The sequence below is a fragment of the Podarcis erhardii genome (genome assembly GCF_964252035.2).
Source record: "Podarcis erhardii genome assembly, chromosome: 7".
NCBI lineage: Eukaryota > Metazoa > Chordata > Lepidosauria > Squamata > Lacertidae > Podarcis > Podarcis erhardii.
In genome coordinates, this window is record NC_138511.1 from 82422759 (window position 1) to 82448252 (window position 25494).

A 25494-nucleotide genomic window follows, 5' to 3' on the forward strand; every position below is an offset into this window, starting at 1 on the left:
TTTCCTTCTTTCCTTCCCTCCTTCCTTCCTTCCTTCCTTCCTCTACACACTTTTGTCTCTTTCCCCCCAACCCCCCTCCAAAACTCTTGATTCACCCTCTCCAGAAAAGGCTAACTATTCTGATTTCATTTTCAAGAAGCAAACCTCCCCCACCCCGGGCAAAAAACAATAATACCCCAAGCCCCTCACCACCTCAATTCCCCGGCGCGCCCCCTCGCAGCCAAGCCAACCTCCCAAAGAACTTCAACTTGGAGACTGCCTGAATGGTGACGGGAGAGAACAGTGAGTAACAAATTCTTGGGAAAGTTTCTTGGGAAAGTGGTCTGGGGAGAGCGGGGGAAGTTAAGCCATTGTGGGTGCTTCTATGGGGAGTTGGGAGCGGGGAGGGGGGGCTCTGATATGGCAGGGAGTTATGGTCCCACTTCTAAAAGTGGAGGAAATGAGGTCTGTGATATCTGTCCATCTATCCATTTGTCCTTCTTCCTTTCCTTTCTTCTTTCATCCCTTCCCTACTTACACACCCTCCACCCAATCATTCCTCTCCCAACTCGTTTTTCTTTCTCACACCCTTTCGTGCTCCGACCCTCCCCTCCTTCTTGCTTCTTCTCTCATCCCTTCTTCCTCTCTCTCTCCTTTCCTCTCCCCTCCCATCTCTCTCTCTCTCTCTCTCTCTCTCTCTCTCTCCCTGTCCTTTCCCATTCTCCTCTCGCTCACTCACCCTCCCCTTTTCCCCTCTCCACCCTCCCCTCCTCGCTCCCCAGCTAACTGGAAGCCGGTTTCCGTTTAGATTAAGGCAGGGAACCTAATTCCAGGGCAGGGGATCGAAATTTCTGGCAACAAAGGGAAATAGCGTATTGATCAGAGGCTCCGGAGATTAAGAGACAAGTGTGTGTATCCATCAGCGCTAAACTGCCTCCCTGCGCCTGAGAGCCGGCCGGGCTGCGGACGCGCCTGGCATGGCAAACACGCGCCCCTCTGGGAGGGCAGGAGCGGGAGCCTCGGGGCAGCTGGGCCGACCGGGGTGGGGTGGGGGGTTGGCGGAGGATGGGGGAGAAGGGCTGGCCGAACCTCCCTCTCCCCCACCCCGGGGGAAATGGAAGAGGGCAGGAGAGCAGGGAGGAAGACCCCCAAAGGGAATCTTTGGAAAGAGGAGCCCGTGCAGCCCGTGCAATGTAGTGGTTAAGAGACTGAGCTGTGAGCCGCCCAGGTCCCCGGTTGCAATTCCACCACCTCTGCCTCGAAGTCAATGAATGGCCTTAGGCAAACCGTTCTTGCTGAAACTCAACCCCCCCCCCCAACACATCCCTCTCTCACACACACAACAAAATCCTGCAGATTGGGTGATAATAACAGGGAACTGCGTTCCCCAGGCGTTGGAAACCAGCAAGTCCCAGGTGCAAATTTCTCCACTGCCGTGTGAGCACTAAGTGGCCAGGGGTAAGTCGCTCATTCTTAGCCTCCACCCCCGCCATCCAAGGTAATAAACACTGAACTACCTTACAGGGCCGTTGTGAAGATCACTGAGGTAACCTATGCGAAACACTTTAAGCGCCCTAACGGGGCAATCGTATTCCAGTAGAAAGCCCTATTGAATTCAGTGGGATTTACTCCCAGGTAAGTGCGTCAGCATAAGTTTGCAACCTAAGGCTGCAATCGTGTGCTTACACTTATTTGGGAGCAAGTCCCTTTGAGTGCAGAGACTTGCGCTGCAAGCGCCCTGTATAAATGCTAAGTAGTATTTGGGGGTTGTGTGTGTCCTGGAATTTGGAACTCGAAGTTCCAAGAGCGAAACAATACTTTTGCTCAAGATTATTATTATTAGTAGTAGTAGTAGTAGTAGTAATCGTCGTCTTATGCAAAAGGTGGAACAGTAGAACTCCATCCTTTGGAGCAGAGGTTGCATCTGAAGATCTCAGGAGTGAAAGCTCTTCCTCTCCCTTCCCCACGGATCCAAGAGTGTGGCTGTGGGGCATAGGCCCGCGAAACTCCATCTATGCATATTATTGGGCTGCGTGTGGGGTGAAACCAGAGGCGTATGGAACTGGAGGGAGCTCAGGGACCCGGGCGGCATTTGGGGAAGTGGTGCCCCAGAAATGCAGAGACGAGCAGCCGGGCTTGTGGGAGAGGAGGATCACAGAGATCACACCGAAGTTTCTGGGGTCATCATGACCCCACTTGCCTTTCAGCCACTAGTTCCTTAAGCCTGACCTATAAATTGCCAAGTCTGGCTGCCGCCAACACCGCAAATCATGGGTGGCTCACCTTCAGCTGTGATTATTTTTTCCCTACCAATAATGTCATGAGGCTGGCTGGCAGGATGGTATGAGAAGGAGGCGGCCGCCTGAGGTTCAGGAGAAATTCTTCTCCACCTTTCACATTACGAAGCGTGTGTGATGTGGCTTCCACAAATACTATCCACCCTCATCCCCACCAAGCAAGCGAGCGTTGGCTGGATGGATGTGGAGGACTTGAGTTTAACTTGGCGAAACTTCTTCCATCTCGAGCTTGTGCGTTAAGCAAATACGTATCAGAAGAAAAGGTGTTCAGTAGGTTAGGGGTCTTGAACCCCGGACCTCTCGTTTTAGAAATTGAACACTGGCTGAGGAGAAGCGAATTTCCAGTGCTTGGCGGGGGGGTGTGTGCTTGACTCAAGCGCTGGGGGGGGGGGAGACCCCGAACTTATCCCCCCCCCCCCATGGAGCTGACCCTTCTTGAAATGTGCGCTTGAGTGTGTGTAACGTAAATATCTCTTAGGGAAGGTTAGATGTAGCGAGATATGTGGCGCAGTTTCCGAATAACAATAGCAGAAAATCTACCTCGCGCAATAGGGGACAGCGAGCGAGATGTCTCCGTCCCAAAGAGCTTGCAATCTAGGGCTGCAAATCCTAAAGCACACCAGCTTGAAATCAGCAGGGTTTTACTTCCGAGTAAACACAAAATAGCATTCCTCTACTCGCTGGACCCTGGGGTGGTGGCGGCGGCGGTGGCGGGGAACCGTTCCGACAAACATGGGGATGAATATAAGGGCTGCGGTGGCTCACACGTACACGTGTGCACCCCTCAAAGTGTGGATATATTCACCCTTTTCTTACACGGCCAGATCCATCCGCCAGTTAAACCGAATGGATTGGATTTGCAGCCGGACAATCCTCACTGAAATGACTGGAACCAAACTAACAGTCTCGACTTCTTAGCGGCTTGGTGAGTGGATCACCAGATCGCAGAATGCTGAGGTAGTGAAATACTCGTGGTTTTAGACACGAAGAGAGGATTTTGCGAATCAGCCTAGACTCCCACCTCTCTATCTGTCTCTCCTTTCACACAGACACGCCATCCCCCTGTGGATTAATTCTATGCAAGGCCCCCACCCTCAATTCAGGGCTAAAGCTATAATTGTTGTCTAAAGTTCTGCTACCTTCCACCGAATGTGAGCTAATCATTCCACTAGTCCTCACGCGTTTTGCCATCAGGTTCCATGCCTATTCTAACCGAGAGGGGAGAAGGAGGGGAGACATAGAACCAACATTCAGTGCCACTCCTGTAAACGTTGGTGGGCAGACGGTAATCCATTTTTTTTCCCATTGCCTTTGATACAACCTAGCTCCTTTTAAAAACCCCGGGGAAAGGTCTGTAAGCCATTCGTTATGCAGACTATACATGCAATATACCCAAAGTGCTTAAATTATCTCTAGGGGGAAAAAGAAAGAAAGCTGTATTATTAATTGATGGGCTTGTGGGGAAGATATCTATCCCCTTGTCCACACGTTACAGTTAGCGTTGCCCTAGAAAGGCTAGCGTGTCAGACGGAGACCTGGCTTCAGTGCAGATTGGTTTTTGGAAGAGAGCGGTGCCGAGGCTCCAGGAAGCCTGGAAGCCAAACTCTTTGACCCTCTAATAATGTTAAGGCATCAAAGGCACCCAAAGAGGCCTTCTCCTTGGCTGGCTGGCCGCCCATCAATTTTGGAATAATCATCCCTAGGAGACTCACCAAAGCCAGAGCCCTCTTAGAAGTGCAGCAGTGAGTGGCTGTAGGCTGACCCACTTCAGACAACAGGTGGTGTGGTGGGTTGCAAAAAAATTTTTTGAAGGTGGGGGGAAAGGGAGGCATACCTCAGTCTAGCCCAAGACAGAAAGTTCATGGCCTCAGCTTCTTTGTCTGTGCAAGTGCCCGAATAATTTTTTAAAGCATTTACTTATGTTTCCAATTTTTCTTTACCTGCTTTTCAGCTACCCCCACAAGGTTCCCAGAGCAGCTTACACAGAGCAGTAACATGACAGAATTTGCCCTCCAGCTTAAGTCTAAATGTAGGGGAGCAGCCAGAGGGGGGTGTCCCGTCCCCCCACCCCACCCCACTCCCATCCACCTATGCATTCTTGAAGCGGTATAGCCCTCTCTCTTCCACACCTCAGGACCATGCCACCTTATTATTCTGCTGCTGCAGGTGCAGATCCAACCCTGCCTGTCCTAGAAAAGGGGTGTAACACATTTTGGTATTTAAAAATGGCTGTTGAAGTGGCCAAGGGTAGGGTAGGGTAACTGTTACCCACTAACTAATCCAGAATGCGGCAGCTAGACTGATGACGGGGGGCAGCCACCGAGACCATATAACAGTGGTCCTGAAAGACCTACATTGGCTCCCAGTACATTTCTGAGCACAATTCAAATTGTTGGTCCTGACCTTTAAAGCCCTAAACAGCCTTGGCCCAGTATATCTGAAGGAGCGTCTCCAGCCCCATTATTCTGCCTGGACACTGAGGTCCAGCGCCGAGGGCCTTCTGGTGGTTCCGTCACTACGAGAAGCAAAGCGACAGGGAACCAGGCAGAAGGCCTTTTTGGTAGTGGCTCCCACCCTGTGGAATGCCCTCCCATCAGATGTCAAAGAGATAAACAACTACCTGACATTTAGAAGACATCTGAAGGCAGGGAAGTTTTTAATACGTGACATTTTAATGTATTTTTAATCTTTGTTGGAAGCCACCGAGAGTGGCTGGGGAAGCCCAGCCAGATGGGCGGGGTACAAATAATAAATTATTATTATTATTATTACTTGTGCCTTTCGGATGTGATGAATTAATCCGTTGATGTGCAGGGCATGATTGTGGTTAATTGTGAGGGAAAGGCTCTGAAGACATTGCGAGTAGCGTTTTCTTGTCTTTACTGAACTGCTTCCAGAGCTTAGGCCCAGCATTTGGGAATCAAGTTGAACGCTGTCTCCTAGCTCAGCAATGGAGCCTTTGGGTGGTCTTGAGCAGTGCAACCTTCAGCCATAGTTTGCTCTCTGCAAAATGGGCATGATAGCAATTTTCCTTACAGAGCAAAGGTAAAGGCAAAGGGACCCCTGACCATTAGGTCCAGTCGTGACCAACTCTAGGGTTGTGGTGCTCGTCTCGCTTTATTGGCTGAGGGAGCCGGCGTTTGTCTGCAGACAGTTCCGGGTCATGTGGCCAGCAAGAATAAGCCGATTCTGGCAAACCAGAGCAGTGCACGGAAACGCCGTTTACCTTCCCACCAGGGCAGTACCTATTTATCTACTTGCACTTTGACGTGCTTTTGAAGTGCTAGGTTGGCAGGAGCAAGGACCGGGCAACGGGAGCTCACTCCGTCACGGGGATTCGAACTGCCGACCTTCTGATCAGCAAGTCCTAGGCTCTGTGGTTTAACCCACAGCACCACCCACATCCCATCCTTACAGAGTACTTTGATGTAAATGTGTTATGGAATTAATGCCATCAGCGCTCTTTGAGATTCAGGGACAGGATGGACTTGAAACATATAGAAATGGTTCTGACTTCTGAACTCCCCTGAAACATGACAGGTTTCTATGTCTGGATCATATCAAGGGTTAGTCCTGCTCAGAGGAAAGCCTTTTGAAACAAAGGGCAATTGGATGGGTCTACTCTGAGTAGGACGAATGTTAGCTACAATCCTTTTTTATCATAGAATTGTAGAGTTGGAAGGGACCATGAGGGTCATCCCTGCACAGCAGAAATGTTTTGCCCAATGTGGGGCTCGAAGCTTGAACCCACGACCCTGAGATTAAAAGTCTCGCGTTTTATAGGATGTCATTTCTGGGTTCGTCTTATTACACATTCCCACCTACTTTAAGAACAAAAAAAGAGAGAGCCTGCTGGATGAGGCCAATGGCACATCTAGCCTAGTGCCCTGTTCTCACAGTGGCCAACCAGGTGCCCCCCCCCACCGTGGGAAACCATCTAGCAGGACCTGAGCACAAATCGCTATCCCTCCTCCCCCTCCCCCAGTTTTCAGCAGCAAGGAGTATTGTGGCATCTTAAATATTGACACATTTATTTTTCATGGACTATAGTCCGCATCATTAGATGTTCCTGTCCACATTTACTTCATAAATAAGTCACCTTTTGGGTCCAATGCAATGGAGCGATGTGTGCATGGGAATATAGCCTTAAAAGGTAAAGGTAAAGGGACCCCTCACCATTAGGTCCAGTCGTGACCGACTCTGGGGTTGTGGCGCTCATCTTGCTTTACTGGCCGAGGGAGCCGGCGTACAGCTTCCGGGTCATGTGGCCAGCATGACTAAGCCGCTTCTGGCGAACCAGAGCAGCGCACGGAAATGCCGTTTACCTTTCTGCCAGAAATTTTATCTACTTGCACTTTGACGTGCTTTTGAACTGCTAGGTGGGCAGGAGCAAGGACCGAGCAACGGGAGCTCACTCCGTTGCGGCAATTCGAACCACCGACCCAGTGGTGTAGTATGGGGGGTGCAGGGGGGGCCGGCCACACCGGGCGCAACATCTGGGGGTTAGGGTTAGGGGGCGCAAATCCATGGGTTAGGGGGCGCAAATCCACGGGTTAGGGGGCGCAAATTACTTGCCTTGCCCCGGGTGCTGACAACCCACGCTACGCCACTGCACCGACCTTCTGTTTGGCAAGCCCTAGTCTCAGTGGTTTAACCCACAGCGCCACCCACGTCCCTTGAAAAGCCTTACTTTTAGGTAAATGTCCTCAGGGGCTGAGGGCATCATTTGTGAATATAAGCAACAGCCCATCCCTCACCTACAGCGTTCATAATTTGGTTATGTTGGAGGTGTTTTAACCCTTCAATCTATAAGTAAGGTTCATTCGGGTAAATTATTATATATTAAACAAGTGAGAGAATCAATGTGTTGGTGTTGTGAGCCGCCCTGTGATCTACAGATGAAGGGCAGTATGCAAATCAAATTAATTAATTAATAATACTTTTCTAAACTAACACTGCTCCTCCACAGTTGGAGATTAGCAATGGGAAGCATGTGGAGTTTACATCCCACCAGTGGAAGTCTGAACTGTGCACTGATACAGATATACCTTGACAGGAACACACCTGTGCTTGGAAGCAACCATACAGAGACGTTTAGTATGGGGGAAATAAGAAAGCTTCATTTATTTTATGAAACACATGCTTGACAGTAAAAGAGTCCCTAGTTCTGTCTAACAAAATTTGAGATTTCAGGGGCCTCGCTTGGCCTTTGATCTCAAGAGTCACACAAGATGCTTCCTCTGTTGTGGTGGGATGAAGGGGGAAGGGAGGAGTAAGAAATGAGATCAGGATCTCTAAGAGGTATCAGGCAAGTTAGGTCAGAAACTTGGGGGTTCCCCCTCTCTACTATCTACCTTCCCTCCCATCCCCGCAAACCACCCCAGTCTTACTAAAAGCTGAGTTGAACCCCAACGCTTCCAACAGAAACAGCTTTCAAAAATAGAACTGGACCCAAACTTATATGACAATGGTGTTTTGTTTTGTTTTAAAAAAAGATTCTGTGAATATTATTTTTCAGACTTGACAGTTGGAGAATTTCAGCCTGTTTGCTGCTCACAGATAGGGTGGAGAATCTCAGGCACTGCTGTGGATCGTGCTTTGATATACATGTGCTATAATTTAGTATTGTTGAAGGAAGCAAGGGGATTGCTCCCTCCCTCCTTCCAGCTCTTTCTTCTTTGGTCATTGCTTCCTTCATCAACTAGTATGAAGTAGCAGTAGGGTTTCAATTCCATATTGAGCTGGAATTTTTCAGAAGATCATTTTCTTTTACACACACACACAAACAAACAAACACACATACCCAAGGTACTACTGATAGAGGAAATTAGCTCCACACCATTGATGAAATACTCCCCCCCCCCATTTCACTGTTCACTAGCAAGGTGGGAAATTTTGGGAGGCCATTTTTGCCCTGCCCTTAACAGCTATTGACATACCCCACACACTAAATGCGAACTAGCTGCACACCTGTCCAGTTGGGAATTGTCTTCCCCTAACCCACATGCCTGTATCCTTATAGACTAGTTAGTGATGGGATAATTGCTGAAGTCTTCAGAGAATCTGTCACGAAATCTCTGCTGCTGCTGCTGCTACTGGTGGTGGTGATGGTCTTGGTAGTGCTGCTGTTGCTACACCTGTGGTGGTACTTTCAGTAAAATAAAGCATAATCAGGGTGATTAGAAAAGTCCCCTGACTGGCAACTGGAGGAAGAATCAGGTGTCAGTAAAAGTTTGGGCAATGGAACATGAAAGAGGAACTGGACCTGGAGGAAAGGTCTGAAGGAGAGAAAAATGGCTTGAGAAATATGAGCAAATGTTTGTATGTAGGAGGCTTCTCAGCTGGTGCTCCCAAAGGAACGTTGGCTTTGAGAGAGGATGGGTGAGCGGTGGTGGCATCATATAGGCAGTGGTGCCATGGTTAAAGGGCAGGGGTTGAATACAGCAAGTCCCCTGCAGAGTGCCAATCTCCATTGCCCTAGTGCCACACAATCAGCATGAAAGGGGTTACTTTCTGGCCACTGTACGCTCCAAAGCTAAGCATTTAGGAAAGCTGAAAACACAGAGTGCTTCAGTTTCCAGAGAAGAGTGTGCAGGTTCTGTTACGTATGATGGAACTTCATGGGGGGGGGGGAGGAAACATCTTAAATCAGAAGAGGACATTGGAGCACTCCAAATCATTTGCCCATGTATGTGCATAGAAAATAGTAAAGCAAGCTGAGAGAAATACATGGAGATCTGCAATGCATCCCTTATTATTATTATTATTGTTGTATAATTATAAGCTTACTGTATAACCTTGGAAGCAGTGTGGCTGTGAAGGAGCATGGCTGTGGCTTTTGTGAAGGGGCTGTGCACTTCCGAATTTGCCACTACGTACAACTATTGCATATAAGTGTACTGGGGTGGAACTCCTGGCCTAGCGGGCAGCTCAGAAGGATGGATGATGTCCTTGAAGAAAGTAAGAAGCCTTGCTGTGGCCAAGGGTGGTAAAGTTGGAGGAGCAAAGGTCATGGGAAAGAGATACAACGGGGAAATAAGGACTGGAAAGGAGGAGGAAAGGATGGAGGGCTTTAAACATTAAGACTCAACGTTCAAACGGGGACTTTGTGAGCTGTGTGACAGCAAGCCTTCTGAAACCAAAGCAGTGTGTGTGTGTTCAAGGATCCTCAAGTGAAAAACATATCAAATTAAAGGAAGCATATTGATTTGAGAAAAATCAGGGCTCTTTTGGTCTATGATGTTGAGACAAAAATATGACCCTCAGCATCTAAGGAGTGGGAAAGCCTGCATACAAAGCAGTCTTATGCAGTCTTTTGATTAAAATACTTTAAATAAACAAAAAGCAAACAGTTCGAATAATATTTTAAAGTCCAAAATGCTTTGCAACCATCCAAGTACTGTATCTTCACATTCATTGGTCAGGACCATGGAAGGTGGGAGAAGATTTATTTCAGTGGTTAAAGTCTGCACACTTTTCCTTTCATCTCTTTAAATGGCGTGCTTCCAAAGTCCATTTTTATCCCCAGTGGTCCTATATTTTCTGGTGCAGCCCCTTATTTTTGTCTTCTGGGAATGTCTTATTAAAAGTTGCCATTGTGCAGGGTTCAGCCACTTCCCGGTGCTCTTCAGACAGTAATGCTGCTGTCCTATATCCACTCAGCTAGGAGTGTGCTGCATATGGGCCTAGGATTGCGCTACAAATTTCTGAGTGAGGAATAGCCGTGTGACATTGTGACTGTGGCAGATATAAACATAAAGGCAATGTATGGACATGAACACTAAGGGAGCAATCCTATACACAAGAATCTGGCTTAAAGCAAGCCACGGTCCGAACTCTGTTCAGCAGTGGGGATACTGCTGGCTCAGCCGGCCTAAGCCTGGCAGAGGGAGAACAAGCCTTTAAAATAGTGACTGAATTACACCAACTTTTTTGCCAGGTCACGTGACCAAGCTGAATGGGCTCAGGATTAGATTAAGCCTCTCCTCTCTGGTCCTGCCTGTGCCACACCCCAGATTTCCCTTTTCCCAGGGCTTACATTGTCTTAAGATCTGCTGAGTTTGGCTCAGCCAGCTAGGTCTCAGCTGAGCTGGGATAAGAAAAATATACTGGTGTATATCTGGATGAATGTAGGTTGAGGGAGTTAAGACAGCTCAGTCAGAGATGCGCTGGATCCTAACCCAGCTCCCCCCAGTGGATCTTCTTCTAGGATTGCTCCCTAAGGCATACTAAGGCACGTTTATTATTATTTTTTTTTTATATAAATATTTATTAAAGTTTTTAAATATAAATGTACAAATAATAAACAGTCTTACTTCTATCACAGACATAATTTCATCACTTCTTTGGACTTCCTCACGTCTCCCGCTCCCATTTACATCGTTAAAAGTTTTTTCCAAACAAATTATCAACTTGTTTACAATCTCATGTCCACTCATTCAAATATAATCTAGCACTTCTTCCAAAAAATTTTATATTTTCTTTAGTCTCACTTATCATCAAATTTCAAATCTAATTTAGTGGTGGCCAGTTTTTTATAATCTAGCATCCTTCTTAGCATTCAACCAAATTACAATGTTTTTGTAAGTACTTCTTGAATTTCTCCCAGTCTTCCTCCATCTTCTCTTCTCCCAGGTTACGGATTCTGCCTGTCATCTCGGCCAGTTGCATATAGTCCATCAGTTGCATCTGCCACTCTTCCAGTGTGGGTAGATCTTGAGTTTTCCAGTTTTTTGCGATGAGTATCCTTGCTGCCGTTGTTGCATACATAAAGAATGTTCGGTCCTTCTTTAACACCTTCTGGCCGACAATACCCAGAAGGAAGGCCTCTGGTTTCTTAGTGAAGGTATACTTAAATACCTTTTTCAGCTCATTATATATCATTTCCCAGAAGACCTTCACCTTAGGGCATGTCCACCAGAGGTGAAAGAATGTTCCTTCGTTTTCTTTACATTTCCAACATTTATTATCAGACGAATGGTATATTTTGGCAAGTTTAACTGGGGTCATGTACCATCTATATATCATTTTCATTACATTTTCCTTCAGAGCATTACATGCGGTGAAGTTCAGCCCAGTGGTCCACAACCTTTCCCAGTCCTCAAACATAATGTTATGCCCAATGTCCTGTGCCCATTTTATCATAACCGATTTGACCATTTCGTCTTGTGTATTCCATTTTAACAGCAAGTTATACATTCTAGATAATACCTTAGTCTTTGGTTCTAACAATTCAGTTTCTAACTTCGATTTCTCCACCTGGAACCCTAACTTTTTATCATTTTTAAAAACTTCTTTAATCTGAGCATAATGTAACCAGTCTCGCACCTTATCCTTCATTTTCTCTAAACTCTGCAATTTCCAATTGTCTCCCTCTTTTTCTAATATTTCCCAATATTTTGGCCATTTAGCCTCCATATTGGGTCTTTTTAGGGCCTTAGCCTCCAGAGGTGAGAGCCACCTTGGAGTTTTATTTTCCAGTAAGTCTTTGTATTTTGTCCAGACATTAAACACTGCTTTCCTGACAATATGGTTCTTAAAGGCCTTATTGATCTTAACTTTGTCATACCATAGGTATGCATGCCAACCAAAAGCATTGTTAAAACCTTCCAAGTCCAACACGTCAGTGTCTTCGAGAAGTAGCCAGTCTTTTAGCCAGCAAAAAGCTGCGGCTTCATAATACAACTTTAAGTCTGGCAGGGCAAAGCCCCCTCTTTCTTTCGCATCTGTTAATATCTTAAACTTAATTCTGGGCTTTTTGCCCTGCCAGACAAATCTGGATATATCTTTCTGCCACTTCCGGAAGCACTCCGTTTTGTCCACGATCTGTAATGTTTGAAACAAAAACAACATTTTTGGCAATACATTCATCTTGATAGCAGCAATTCGGCCTAACAAAGAAAGCTTCAATTTTGTCCAACTATCCAAGTCTCTCTTAATTTCAGACCAACATTTTTCATAGTTGTCCTTAAATAGACTCAGGTTTTTTGCTGTTATGTTTACCCCTAGGTATTTTACTTTTTTAACCATAGTTAGTTCTGTTTCTCTCTGAAACCTTTCCGACTCTGTATCTGTCAAATTTTTTCCCAACACTTTAGTTTTCTGTTTATTTAATTTAAATCCTGCCACCCGACCAAAATCCTGTATCAGTTGTAATACTCTTTTCGTACTAGATTCTGGCTCCTGCAGAGTCAAAACTAGGTCATCTGCAAAAGCTTTCAATTTGTATTGTTTCGCTCCGACCTGAATCCCTTCCACCAACCGGTCCCCTCTGATCAAGTTCAAGAGCACCTCCAGAACCGAAATAAATAACAAAGGGGAAATCGGGCAGCCTTGTCGTGTTCCTTTTTCAATTTTGAACTCTTCTGTGACCACATTGTTAACTATTAGTTTAGCCTTTTGTTCTGAATATATTGCGTCAATCCCATTCTCAAACCCCCGTCCCACTCCCATTTCATTCAAATTTCCCTTCATAAATTTCCAAGAAATATTGTCAAAGGCCTTCTCCGCGTCTATGAAAATTAACACTGCTTTTGTATTTATATCTGTTTGCAAAAGTTCCAAAACGTCAATAATGTTCCTAGTATTTGCAAACATATGTCTGCCTGGGAGAAAGCCTGCCTGGTCTTTATGAATTACTTCATTAAGAACTCTTTTAAATCTACTTGCCAAAATGTCTGCAAATATTTTGTAATCCACATTCAGAAGGGAGATGGGACGGTAGTTTTTAAGTTGTGTCTTTTCAGCTTCAGATTTTGGTATCAATGTGATAAAAGCTTCCTTCCACGATTCCGGCGCCTTCTTCCCTTCCATAATTTCATTACAGACCTCCATCAATGGTTGGATCAGATAGTCTTTTAGTGTCTTATAATACTTGGAGGTCAGACCGTCTGGCCCTGGAGATTTGCCCAATTGCATGTTCTGGATAGCTTGTTCAATCTCTTGCTGTGTTATTTTGTTGTTCAGGATTAATCTGTTTTTTTGTGACAACTTTGTTAGTCCATTTCTTTCCAAAAATTGTTTAATCTCAACCTCATCTTGCGGCCCTTGAGTGTATAATTTTTTAAAGTATCTCTGGAAGCACTTTCTAATTTCCATGGGGTTCTGGATATTTCTTCCTTCAATTTCTAGGTTTGTAACTGTATTTAGTTTCTGTCTCTTCTTCAACTGCCAGGCTAGCAGTTTCCCACATTTGTTTGCCGATTCAAAAGTTTTTTGTTTCATTAATTTAATCTTCCATTCTATTTCTTGGTTTATCAATTTGGAGTATTGAGCTTGATACAATTTAATTTCTCTCAGAATCGGCTGTGACTTCGGATTTGATCTTAATTTCTTCTCCAATTCTTTGATTTTCTGCAAAATCTTATCCTTCCTTTCATTTTGTGTTCTTTTCTTTACAGTGTTCTGTTGTATCAAGAACCCCCTCATGACAGCTTTGCTTGCGTCCCAGATAGTTCTTTTTTCCACCGTAGTGTTCATATTTATTTCAAAATAATCCTTTAGAGTTTTTTGGGCCTTCTTGACAATCTCCTGATCTCAAGGCACGTTTATTATTATTATTATTATTATTATTATTATTATTATTACTACTACTACTGCTACCCCACCTTTTTCCCTGATGGGATTCAAGGCAGGGTACAGATGAAAAATGAACTACTAGAAACCTAGGGTGGGAAACAATCCTTAAAAGCGTTTAAACACTGGTAGAATTAAAACAAAATACATATATAAAATCTGTTTAAAGCATACACATAATTGCAATAAAAACAGCACGGCACCAACCCTTTAATTAAAAGCAGTAAATTCCCAAAATTTCTTGTTGGAACAAGAAAGTCTTCAGCTGCCAGGTGATGGACAACAAGGAAGGAGCCATTTCTAGGGAGGGAGACCCAGTGAGCATCCACTGAGAAGGGCACATGATCGCTAAGGCAAAGCCTGCTATTTTATACGCTGCAGCTGCTGTATAATTTAAACGGGGGATAGAATACTGTATGTTTTTCACATAGGTCTTAAACTAAAAGAACAGACTTTCCATTGGCTTTTACATTAACGGGGGCGGGGCTAAATGCCATTGGTGGCTTTCAGCAATGTGTCGTTGTGTGTGGTGGGGTCTTGGGCTGGGACCAGGATATAAGAATTCGGGTGCTAACCAAGCATATTCGTGTTTTTAATCTGTGTAGCATTGGAGAGAATAATAAGCTAAAGGTTTGCATCCGGGGTCACCAATGCAATGCCTTCCAGACAGTGTTTTTTTCCTAGAAAAATAGGTCCCAGTACTCACCATGATGATGTTACAGTAGATGCCACACTTTTTAGCAGCAGCAACAGCAACAACAACAAAGGTGTCGGTACTGCATACCTTTAAGTACTGTCAGGGGGAAAAAGCACTGCTTCTAGGTGCTGTTGGACTCCAACTCCCATCAGCCTCAGCCAGCATGCACAAAGTGTGAGGGATGATGGGAGATGTAGTCCTACAACGTCAGGAGAGCACTACATTGGCTGTCTATCTGTTACAGGTAGATATGGTTGGATCACGAAGTGCTATTGATTTCAGTGGGTCTAAGTAGGACTAGTATGCAAATCCCACATAACGCTTCCTGCCGAAGAGCTCTGTGTAAACTGGAAAGCTTGCATGCCTCTACATCGGGCAACAGGGTAACCTCAGGTTGAGGGGACAAATGCAGCCATCCAGGCCTCTGGGCCTCTGGGCCTTGGAACTCTGTGACCCGAGGCCACAGGCCTCACCAATCCCTGCTTCTGAGTATTTCTGCCCAAGTGGAATTTATTTATTTGTTGCCTTGTGTGGCTGGAGGATGGACTGAGGGTATATGAGTGTTTCTGAATACTTGAAGGACCTTTCCACCTCCATCGCTCAGCCCGGACACTGAGGTCCTGATCTGAGGGCCTTCTGGTGGTTCCCTCGCTGCGAGAAGTGAGGTTACAGGGAACCAGGCAGAGGGCCTTCTCGGTAGTGGCGCCCGCCCTGTGGAACACCCTCCCATCAGATGTCAAGGAAATAAACAACTGTCTGACTTTTAGAAGACATCTGAAGGTAACCCTGTTTAGGGAAGTTTTCAATGTTTGATCGTGTTTTTAATATTCTGTTGACAGCTGCCCAGAGAGGCTGGGGAAATCCAGCCAGGTGGGTGGGGTATAATTAATAAAATTCTTATTCTTATTTCTAGAAATTAGCCTACTGGGCCAAAGTAACATTTAAATTTATTGCCCCACCCACTTTAACATCTGGCCCGCCCACCACTAGCATGTGGACCTTGGAAGGTTGCCCGGAAGCTAATGCGGCCCTCTGTTCCCCACCCCGTCCTACATAAACAGAAGCAGATCTGTTTTTTAAAAAAACAAAAACACCCCCCCCATTGCATTACCTGGTTTGTATCTCATCTTCCCTGGGACCAGAAGGGAGACAAACATCTTCACCTGTTTCCCGATTTAGCCAATGCCATTTTTGCATCCTTTGCCCTCTCTCCAGGAATGACGGTGAGGAGGGAGGGCCGTGACGCTCGCTGCAGAAAGGCGGGGAGAAGAGTTGTGGGCTATATGGCTGAAATAGGCCAGGATGTTGTACTTGAGAACCAATCTCCTCTTTGACGGGTTCCATCCCTCTTCTTTACAACCTTCATTACTGCTGACTCAGGCAGGTGTGGAGGGTGTGGGGGGAGCAGGCAGGAGCAAGCTGGCTGGTATGCCTTGGACCCTTCTGGTTTCTCATCTTTGCGTGTGTTTGTGGCCTGCCAGTATTTCTTTCTGTGTCAGGCTTTCCCCACTCCTGTGATGCATGCTTTTGGCAGCTTATTTTCCTGCGTGGGAACCCTCCCTGCTGGTTAGGGATGTGGCTGCTTTGGCGGTAACAAACCAGCCCATGCCATAACGGCAACGAAAAGCCACCGAAGGGAATCCAACACCTGAAATGTACAATTCAGTTTAGTTAGGAGGTTGCAATGCATGTTACGATGTCCGTTAGCATGGCCATACAAACCAGTGCAACCCTGCCACGAGCTAACCACACAGGCAGTGGATTTGGGGCACCACTGTGGATTTTACTTAATTATTATATGCATATCCTGCTTTTTTCACCAGGGTTGCTCAAGCAAGCACATACAGTTCTCTCCTCTTCCCAATAACCATAATCTATGGTAGATTAGGCTGAGAAGTAGTGGCTGTACCCCTAGTTAGAGGTGGATTCTGAGAAGTGCGGATGGTTCCGCTGCACTGGGAGCCAAGCCTAGGGGTTGCCACAGAGCGTTGCAACTACGACATAGTGAATTGAGCAGAACGGAAGGCGAGAGGTTGGGTGTGTGTACCAAATTTCGGCCTCGCATAGCGTGCCGCTGAAATTTGAAAGACCCTGTTCATGGCCAAGCAGGGATTTGACTGGGTCTTCCTTCCTCCTGGTTCAATACTCTAACTATTACACCACTCTGGCAGAACATTGGCAGCTATGTCCCATGAGACTCCGGCGTCCACCAGGAAACTGCTCTCATGCAGCTGTTGTTCACTTCAATAAAACTTGCGCATAAGGAACACCTGGCGGAATCACCCATTGTTCATTAGCAGGAAAGGGGTGTCATGTCTCGGGCTGGCCCTGAGAAGGAGATCATAGGAAGCAGCCTTATACTAAGTGTGAGTATTAGTCCAGGGGCACCGACTTATAAAAAATATTGGGGGGGCGGGGGCCCATACCGACTTATAAAAAATATTGGGGGGGCCCAAGACCTCCAAACCGCTGCTGCTGGGGGAACGAAAGGGGCGACCTTAAGTGAACCTGTGAGAGCCCGCCCTTTGCGGCAGCCGATCGGCTGCCGCCGTGGGCGGTGAATATTAATGAGCTAGGGGGAATCCCCGCTTCTCGCGGGGCTGACGCCAGCCCCGCGAGATTGTTGATGGGTCGAGAGCCCGCAACCCCATCCCCTCTCTAGATCGGGAGTGGCTTTGTTTTAACTCATTACTGAATGTATTTTAAAAGGTAACTATCGTCAAACAAGGAAAATAAAAAATACCAACATAATTTTGTGATTTTACAAAGCATAATATAACTAATAATTTTCTTAAATTATTGGGGGGGGGGGCGGAGGCCCCCCAAACAAATTTTTGAGGGGGCTCGGGCCCCCTCAGGCCCCATGGAGTTGGCGCCTATGTATTAGTCCATCCAGGTCAGTACTGAGCTACCACCCTGGGCTCCTGCAGGAGGAAGGGTGGGCTATCACCTGTGTGTGATTGAGACATGATAATATATATAAACACACACACACACACACACACACACAAACACACACAAACATATATATATACACACACACATACATGCACATATATATGCACACACACATGCTTGTGCACACACACAGTTTAACTCAGCCTTTATCAACCTTATCCCTTCCAGATCTTTTGGACTACATCTTCCAGCAGTGCTGCTTTATCCTGATTCAGGCCATTGTCTATCCAACTCAGTACTGTCTGCACAGACTGCCAGCAGCTTTCAACTGTTTCAGACTAGGGAAGCTCCCAGTCCTGCCTAGAGTTACACCTGGAATAACAATTTATAATAATAGTAATTTATTATTCCCCCCCCCCCCGCCCATCTAGCTGGGTTTCCCCAGCCACTCTGGGCAGCTTCCAGCAAAATATTAAAATACAATAATTCATCAAATATTAAAAGCTTCCCTAAACAGGAGTGCCTTCAGATGTCTTCTAAAAGTCAGATAGTTGTTTATCTCCTTGACATCTGATAGGAGGGGGTTCCACAGGGCGGGAGCCACCACTGAGAAGGCCCTCTGCCTGGTTCCCTGTAACCTCGCAGCGAGGGAACTGCCAGAAGGCCCTCAGAGCTGGACCTCAGTGTCCAGGCTGAATGATGGGGGTGGAGACGTTCCTTGAGGTATACTGGGCAGAGGCCGTTTAGGGCTTTAAAGGTCAGCACCAACACTTTGAATTGTGCTAGGAAACATACTGAGAGCCAATGTAAGTCTTTCAGGACCGATGTTATGTGGTCTTGGCAGCCACTCCCAGTCACCAGTCTAGCTGCCGCATTCTGGATTAATTGTAGTTTCTGAGTCACCTTCAAAGGTAGCCCCACATAGAGCGTATTGCAGTAGTCCAAGCGGGAACCTTCTGCATGCAAAGCAAGTGCTCTGCCATTTAGTTGCTTCCCTCCCCCCCCCAAAAAAAATTGGAACCTATCCTAGTAGAATCATTGGAAGCTGCCTTATGCTGAGTCAATCAATCTAGCTCAGCATTATTTACATTGATTGGCAGTGGCTATCCAGGGTTTAAAGGGACGAGGGTGGCGCTGTGGGTTAAACCACTAAGACTGGGTCTTGCCGATCAGAAGGTCGGCGGTTCGAATCCCCGCAACGGGGTGAGCTCCCATTGCTCAGTCCCTGCTCCTGCCAACCTAGCAGTTCGAAAGCACGTCAAAGTGCAAGTAGATAAATAGGTATGGCTCCGGCGGGAAGGTAAACGGCGTTTCCATGTGCTGCTCTGGTTCGCCAGAAGTGCCTTAGTCATGCTGGCCACATGACCCAGAAGCTGTACACCGGCTCCCTCAGCCAATAAAGCAAGATGAGCACCGCAACCCCAGAGTCGGCCACGACTGGACCTAATGGTCAGGGGGCCCTTTACCTTTACCTTATCCAGGGTTTCAGATAGGGGCATCCCCAACCCTACCTTGAGATGACGGAGATTGATGCTGAGACCATCCACCACGAAGCTATGATCCTTCCCTGAAGTGTTGTGCTCTGAATCTAATCCCCCCAAAAACTTAATTGGGTGACTGCTGGGTGTAGTCTTATAAGAGAGGGGGGCACGAGTTTTCCCTCTTTCCATTGCGGGTACAATCTCCATGGAGGGGGTAAAATAAGTAATGTAAGAAGCAACCAAAGGCATATGTGAAGCAGTAAGACACAGACCTCGTCTGGGCTGAAAACTGTGTGCTCCAGATGCCAGCAGGAACATGTATCCAGAATTCAGACATTATTTGTCATGCAACCTCCTTATTTCAGTTACCCTCCAAATCCACATGTAGGTCTGAAGACAGGCACTCAAGAGACGGCATAATCTCCTTCGAATTCCAATGCATGCAAACTAAAATACAGTAGAAGTGCTCATGGGTGGGAAATGGTCATGAGAATCTGGAGAAAGGCTGTATCTCAGTGGTAGAGAACATGCTTTCACATACGGGAGATCTCAGGTTCAGTCCCTGGCAGGCTCAGGTAAAGACTCCTTCCTGAAACCTTTAAACACTGGTGCCAGGCTGCATAGAGTGACAATGCTTAGTTCTATGCACCTTCTTCTTTTTAAACAATAGCTTTTATTTAAGTTTGAAAAAAAGATATACAAAGGTTAATATCAAATATCCAATGTCTTTTTAGAATATCAACAATATGAAAAAACTAATCTAAATAAAAACACAAGCCAAAAAGAGGAAAAGGAAACAAAGGAGAACTTCTTCATCTGTCAGCTGTATATAGAAAATTATTAAAAACACCCATTCCAAGGTAACTCCCAACTATTCCACTTCTTAGTTCCCATATTTTGACTCCATGGACCAATGATTAAATAGACCCATGGACCTAGTCCAGGGGTCAGCAAACTTTTTCAGCACGGGGCCGGTTCACTGTCCCTCAGACCTTGTGGGGGGCGGACTATATTCAGGGGGGGGGGGAATGAACAAATTCCTATGCCCCACAAATAACCCAGAGATGCATTTTAAATAAAAGCACACATTCTACTCATGTAAAAACACGGTGACTCCTGGATTGTCTGCGGGCCAGATTTAGAAGGCGATTTGGGCCAGATCCGGCCCCTGGGCCTTAGTTTGCCTACCCATGACCTAGTCTAATGAGGCTTCCTATACTCTTAGTCACATAAACTGCAACAGCAAGGGACCCACTGATTTATTTGTTTATTGCATTTGGAGCCCCCTTTCCTCTCTCCAAGGGGCTCAGGATGGTGTGCATGGCGCTCCCCCTCCTCAGTTAACCCCCACAACAGCCCTGTGAGGCATATAAGGCAGGGAGGCAGTGACTGGCTAAAAGGTCAGCCAGCGTGAATGGGGATTTGAACCCTGGCTTCTGAGGTCATCATCCCATACTCTAACCCCTGCATCATGTTGCCGCTCAGTGATGCAGATACGCTTCACTTCAGGCAGGCAGTTGGGCCCAGGACATTACAGGAAGCAACAGCAAGTACAAGTGCCTCACATTTCTAATTTTTGGAGCCATTCATTGTGGTATATAGCCGTTCGTTTCAAAAGAAGTCTGTGCCTCGCTTGTCTCCTCCACAAAGGAGCTGCTCTAAGCGACCTGTAAATACAAAATCAACAGTAACCCAACCATTAAACCACAAATGACCAAACAAAAAGCAGCAGCAAAAAAAAAAAAAGGAACATATTGACAACCAGTATATTAAGCATCAACAGAACCAAAAGCTTGTTTAAAAAGGAACGGGTGGTATTCCCCTTAGGGCGGTATATAAATTCAATTAATAATAGTAATTACTCAGAGTAGACCCATTGAAATTAATGAACACAACTAAGTTAAGTCCATTGACTTCAATAGGTCCACTTATAGTAAAATTAGTTGAATACCACATAATGTTCTAAATTGCCTACAGAGCACAAATGAAGAGAGAGATAGCTAAAACCCTTTGGAACAAGGAGTCCCATACATGAGGCACTGCTGGCACAGAAAAAAACCCTCTCTTCCATAGAGAAAATTACATAGAAAATATTATTTGGCCCTCACTCAATGGACAAAGGCTAAGGAAGGCAGCTCATTTTCTGAGAAGGGTGGGGGTGGAGGCATAACTCATGTGGAGTGGAGAAGTTTGCAGCATGAGATCCCAAAGGACACCATCAATATATGGGACTGAGGAGCAACCGCTCACTTTGTTTGGGATCCAGTAAAGACACAGCGCCTTCAAGCAAGAGATAAAATGGCAATGCAGTCCCCAGGTCTGCAGGGCCCTATTGTGGGGACTGGGCAGCTCCCAGACCCCGTGACTTCTGTCCGCTGATCGCAACTATGTGTTTCTTATCACTTCAGTATTCAATGACTCATAATTGACTGACTCCACTGTAATGCATTGTGCCTGAAGTCATGTGCAAACCTTGCTGTGCTATGTGATCTCTAAGACATTCACAGATGCAAGTCATCAGCTGACATTGCAGTCATAAAGCAATGAATGTGCATCTGTGAACAGCAACTTGCAGAAGTAAGGTTTACTTATTCAAATTCGGGCTGGCTTCTTGTTGCATGTTGTTCAGATGAAGGCTGAGTTCTAATATTTGTCGGGGTTTTGCATTTTCAACATGTTGGCCTTATCTACACATCCTATTGAATAAGGTAGCAATGAACTGGGAGGATAGGTTGCACCACCTCAAACTACAGAGAGATAATCATGTATTAAGTAAAAATTGAGCGTAGAGAACATTTTTCCTGGGTGACCTGGTTTTCTTCTTGCAGCAGGACCAGCTCTACCATTTGGCAAAGTGGGGTAACTGCCTCAAGTGGCATATACTTGTGCCTTCCCGTTGTTTTGGACTACTGGAGGGCTCCAGGTTGCTGAAGCCTGTGCTAGTGGAACAGGGACCAGCAGCAAGGTGTTGGAGAACAGAGCTCTATTAGCCATAGGCCTGATCCTGTTACTGTCAGATGTAGCCAAGGATGCTATTCCATTGCCAACACTGAAGTTAAGATCCAGCTGCTACTATGGCTGGTTTTTGTACATGGAAGGGGAGGTGAGGCACCTTCTTGTCCTTTGCCTCATGTGGCCAAAGGTCTTGACTTGCAGGGAGTCTGTTTGACTTGGGGGAGCATTGGAAACTATGCTATTGGCCCATTACCAGCTAAAGTGATTACACTTCATGCTGGCACCTCAAGATTTAACCACCTCCTTCTGCTGTCTTTGTAGATCCAGCAATAGGAGCCAACTCCTAGGGGCCAAGGTCCCTTCAACCCCCTCTAAAATATTTGAGGAGATTGGGGGCCCCAAAAATTCATGAGCATTGCCATTCAAATGCTGTGTGTGCACCATGTCTTGTGATAGATTATGTGGGGCAGGACTTAACTGGCCTTCCCCCAAAAAATATTTTATTCCAGTTGGCATCCAGTTGTAGTTACCTGCCTTAGGAATGGGTGTGGTCTCCGAATCAAATCAATGAATCAATCAAGCAGTGACCTGTCATTTAAAGCCTCAATGTACTTGTGTTTGAGTTCCTGCTCAGGAGCAAAGTTCTATTTTTCTAAGAGAGGTCAGCTCCAAATTTCTCTCTCTTTCAACCGTCTTACAGATAACATAGTTAGAATTCATTGACGGGTTTGATGCCTTTGTGATAGGACTCATTCAGGATACGTTTGCGTGGTTTTATCACTTAAAAAAAAGTAGCCTCTTATTTCTTCTCTACTGGCAGCTTTGCAGATGGAACACTATGATAAGTGTTACGCTTGTCCATGCCTATTACTGGAAGTTGCAGTTGTCCGGTGATGAACATGCATGAGTAAAATGTATCCAGGTGCAAATTAAAGGAAGGGAAATCTAAGGAAGGAGGGGAGCACAGATCTTCCAAGAACTGGAAGTTTCAGAGTCCCTGGTTGTCCAGAGGTACATTGGTACACGAGTCAGGGGAGGGAAGACTGAAGAGGGGGAGAGAAAGAAAACACAGGGCAAAGGAAGAAAAGAACAGCCATGGAGAATAAGAAGCGGGGGGGGGGGGCAACCCAGAAAGAAGTCAGGAGACACTTAAGGTGCATTGCGTCCCAAAGGAATCCTGGGAACTGTATTTTGTTAAGGGTGCCGGGAATTGTAGTTGTGGGTAAACTACAGTTCCCAAGATGTGGTGTGGATGTGTCCCATGAAAGAGAAGAGGAGGATGGGTGCAGGTTGTCTGGAGGAGGCGATAGGCTGGAGAGATAGTAGGAGAGCACTAGGGTGCTGGTTCTTTGGAGGGAGAGAAAACAGAGACTGAGAAGATGTTGGAAATCCAGAATGAGAAAAAGGATTTAGGATGGACAGGGAGGTGGAGGTGGGGTTCCATGGTGGTGGTGGTGAGACCACATTCACTGGGAGTCCAACAAAGAGGGCCGGGAGACCCTCAGCGGCAAGTAGACCTGGGAGTGGCAGAGAATGATGGGTGCGACAGGGCACTCTGGATAGGGTGCAGGAAGCAAAAGGTTCTGGCTCTGCGTGTGTGTGTAAGAGAAAGAGAGGGAGAGAAACTGCGACTCATTCATAGGGGAGCTGGAGAAAGAGAGGGAAGTGAATCTGAAAGACCCCCAAGGGGTGAGAGAATGGGTGGTAGCAGGGCGCCGCCCAGAGGCGAGTAATGGGCGCAGGCCGCGGCTGCTGAGGGCTTGGGCAGCGCTGTCTGCAGGCAGGGGAGGGCGCAGGCAGCCGGGCCGGGCCGCATGGATCGATGGAGGCAGAGGCGCCCGGCGCGAGGATTGCATCTTGTCACAATAATTTATTGCTCTCATCCCCGCCTGATCGATGGTTTGAATTAGCGAAGCGCCCGGCTTTAATATTTACCCTCAGCGCTGCGCGTCCAATCTCAATTCTAATTGATTCGGACACGGGCAAGCGCTGGGCTGGACGACGGTGGTGGGGATGGTGCTGGGGGGGGGGGGATCTGGGGAGCGAGCTTGGCAGGACCAAGAGGGACCCACCGCACGGGAAGGGCTCTGGGGATCGGGAGAGGGTTGCGAGGGGCAGGGGTGAAAGATCTGGGGACCGAGCCGGTGGCACTCGCGGCGGGGGCGTGTCAAACAGGATCACAGAGGCTGGGAGGAATCAGCCATGGCAGAGGAGTGCAGGAGGGGAAAGCGGTTGGGGGGCGTTGAAGAGGAAGCAGAGACTGGCAGGGAATCAGGAACCCGGGGTTTGGAAGAATATTTGGAAGAAGTTTGGGGAATACTTGCAAATATTCTAAGGAGGACAAGCAAGATCGGGAGTTGGGTGTCAAGAGGTTTGTGAAATATGGGGAGGCCTTTAGGAAGTTGTCAGGGTGAGGATAAGGAAAGAAGTGTAGTACAAGATCCTGGGGATCCACAACTTAAGAGGGACCCACTTTGGGACCCCTTGTCTTGCAGGGTGGGGTGTATTTCACCCCAGTGGCGTAGCGTGGGTTGTCAGCACCCGGGGCAAGGCAAGTAATTTGCGCCCCCTAACCCATGGATTTGCGCCCCCAACCCGTGGATTTGCGCCCCCTAACCCGTGGATTTGCCCTAACCCCAGATGTTGCGCCCGGTGCGGCCGGGCCCCCCTGCACCCCCCACGCTACGCCACTGTTTCACCCGTTAACAGAGAGCAAAGGTGTGAAATTGAATTCACTCGGAACTAGCAGACAGCCTGATGCCTCTACCAGTTTATCTGAGGATTCTACTCTGCTAAATATGTGGTATGTTTTTAAGGCTGACCTGGATATATGTGAATAGGCAGCATGGGTGTGTATATGCACAGCTAAACAAGCATATATTTGCGCCCACAGGCCCAGAGACAAAATTATACTCACTAATACAGGCTTCAAATTTGTTGGCAATATATGTTGCTCCCCCCTGCCGATACACACACACACACACACACACACACACACACACTGCAACTTTATGTCTTAAGAATCCTTCCCCATCTTGCAAGCCAAGGGGACATTATATATCTCCCTGTCCGTCCATTATACGGTCTAGGCCTGTCTCTAATAGGTATAGACTATTTTTAGACAGATTGCTCTGAATTCTCATCTCCTCCAAGACTGCCTCAGACAGCTGGCTATATGACAGGGCCTTCAAGTGGCTAGAATTTACTTCCATGTATTCTTTCAGGCCTCGTGTCCTCACCGAAGAATTGTGATGGACCTTGAGCTCACTACAGATCCTTAGACATCCAATAATCTGTTTCTCAAATTACCTAGGAAGATAATTTCCACTTGCAACGAGGCTAATATAAGCCTTGAGTTGTTGCTGAGAATTGTTTGGGGGAAATAGAACACATGCATTATTTTTCTTAAGAGGATGCATGTCATGACTTTAAGCAATTTTGAATCCACACCTGCCCGTTCATTGGGTAGATGGAATATTTGTCCCAAATAGCGACAAATAGCAGTACACAGCCATTTCCCATGGGTAGCGCTGGTAAATGGCCATTCCACACAAAGTAAACACAGTAAACAGAGAGTAAATGAGTCAGCAATCAGCAGCCCACAAACGCCTGG

General features: G+C 46.6%; 1 protein-coding gene across 2 annotated transcripts in view; it reads left to right on the plus strand.

The window, feature by feature from the left end:
• Positions 1–25494, plus strand: part of ERFL (ETS repressor factor like) — a 161057-nt gene that overhangs the window by 78405 nt on the left and 57158 nt on the right. Inside the window, exon 1 of one of the 2 annotated variants that reach the window (XM_081869294.1) lies at positions 56–282. The exons of the other annotated variant lie outside the window; for it this stretch is intronic. The gene's annotated coding sequence lies outside the window, so the exon portion shown is untranslated. Of the gene's footprint in view, positions 1–55; positions 283–25494 lie in introns of those variants that run through there. 2 annotated transcript variants of the gene reach the window in all.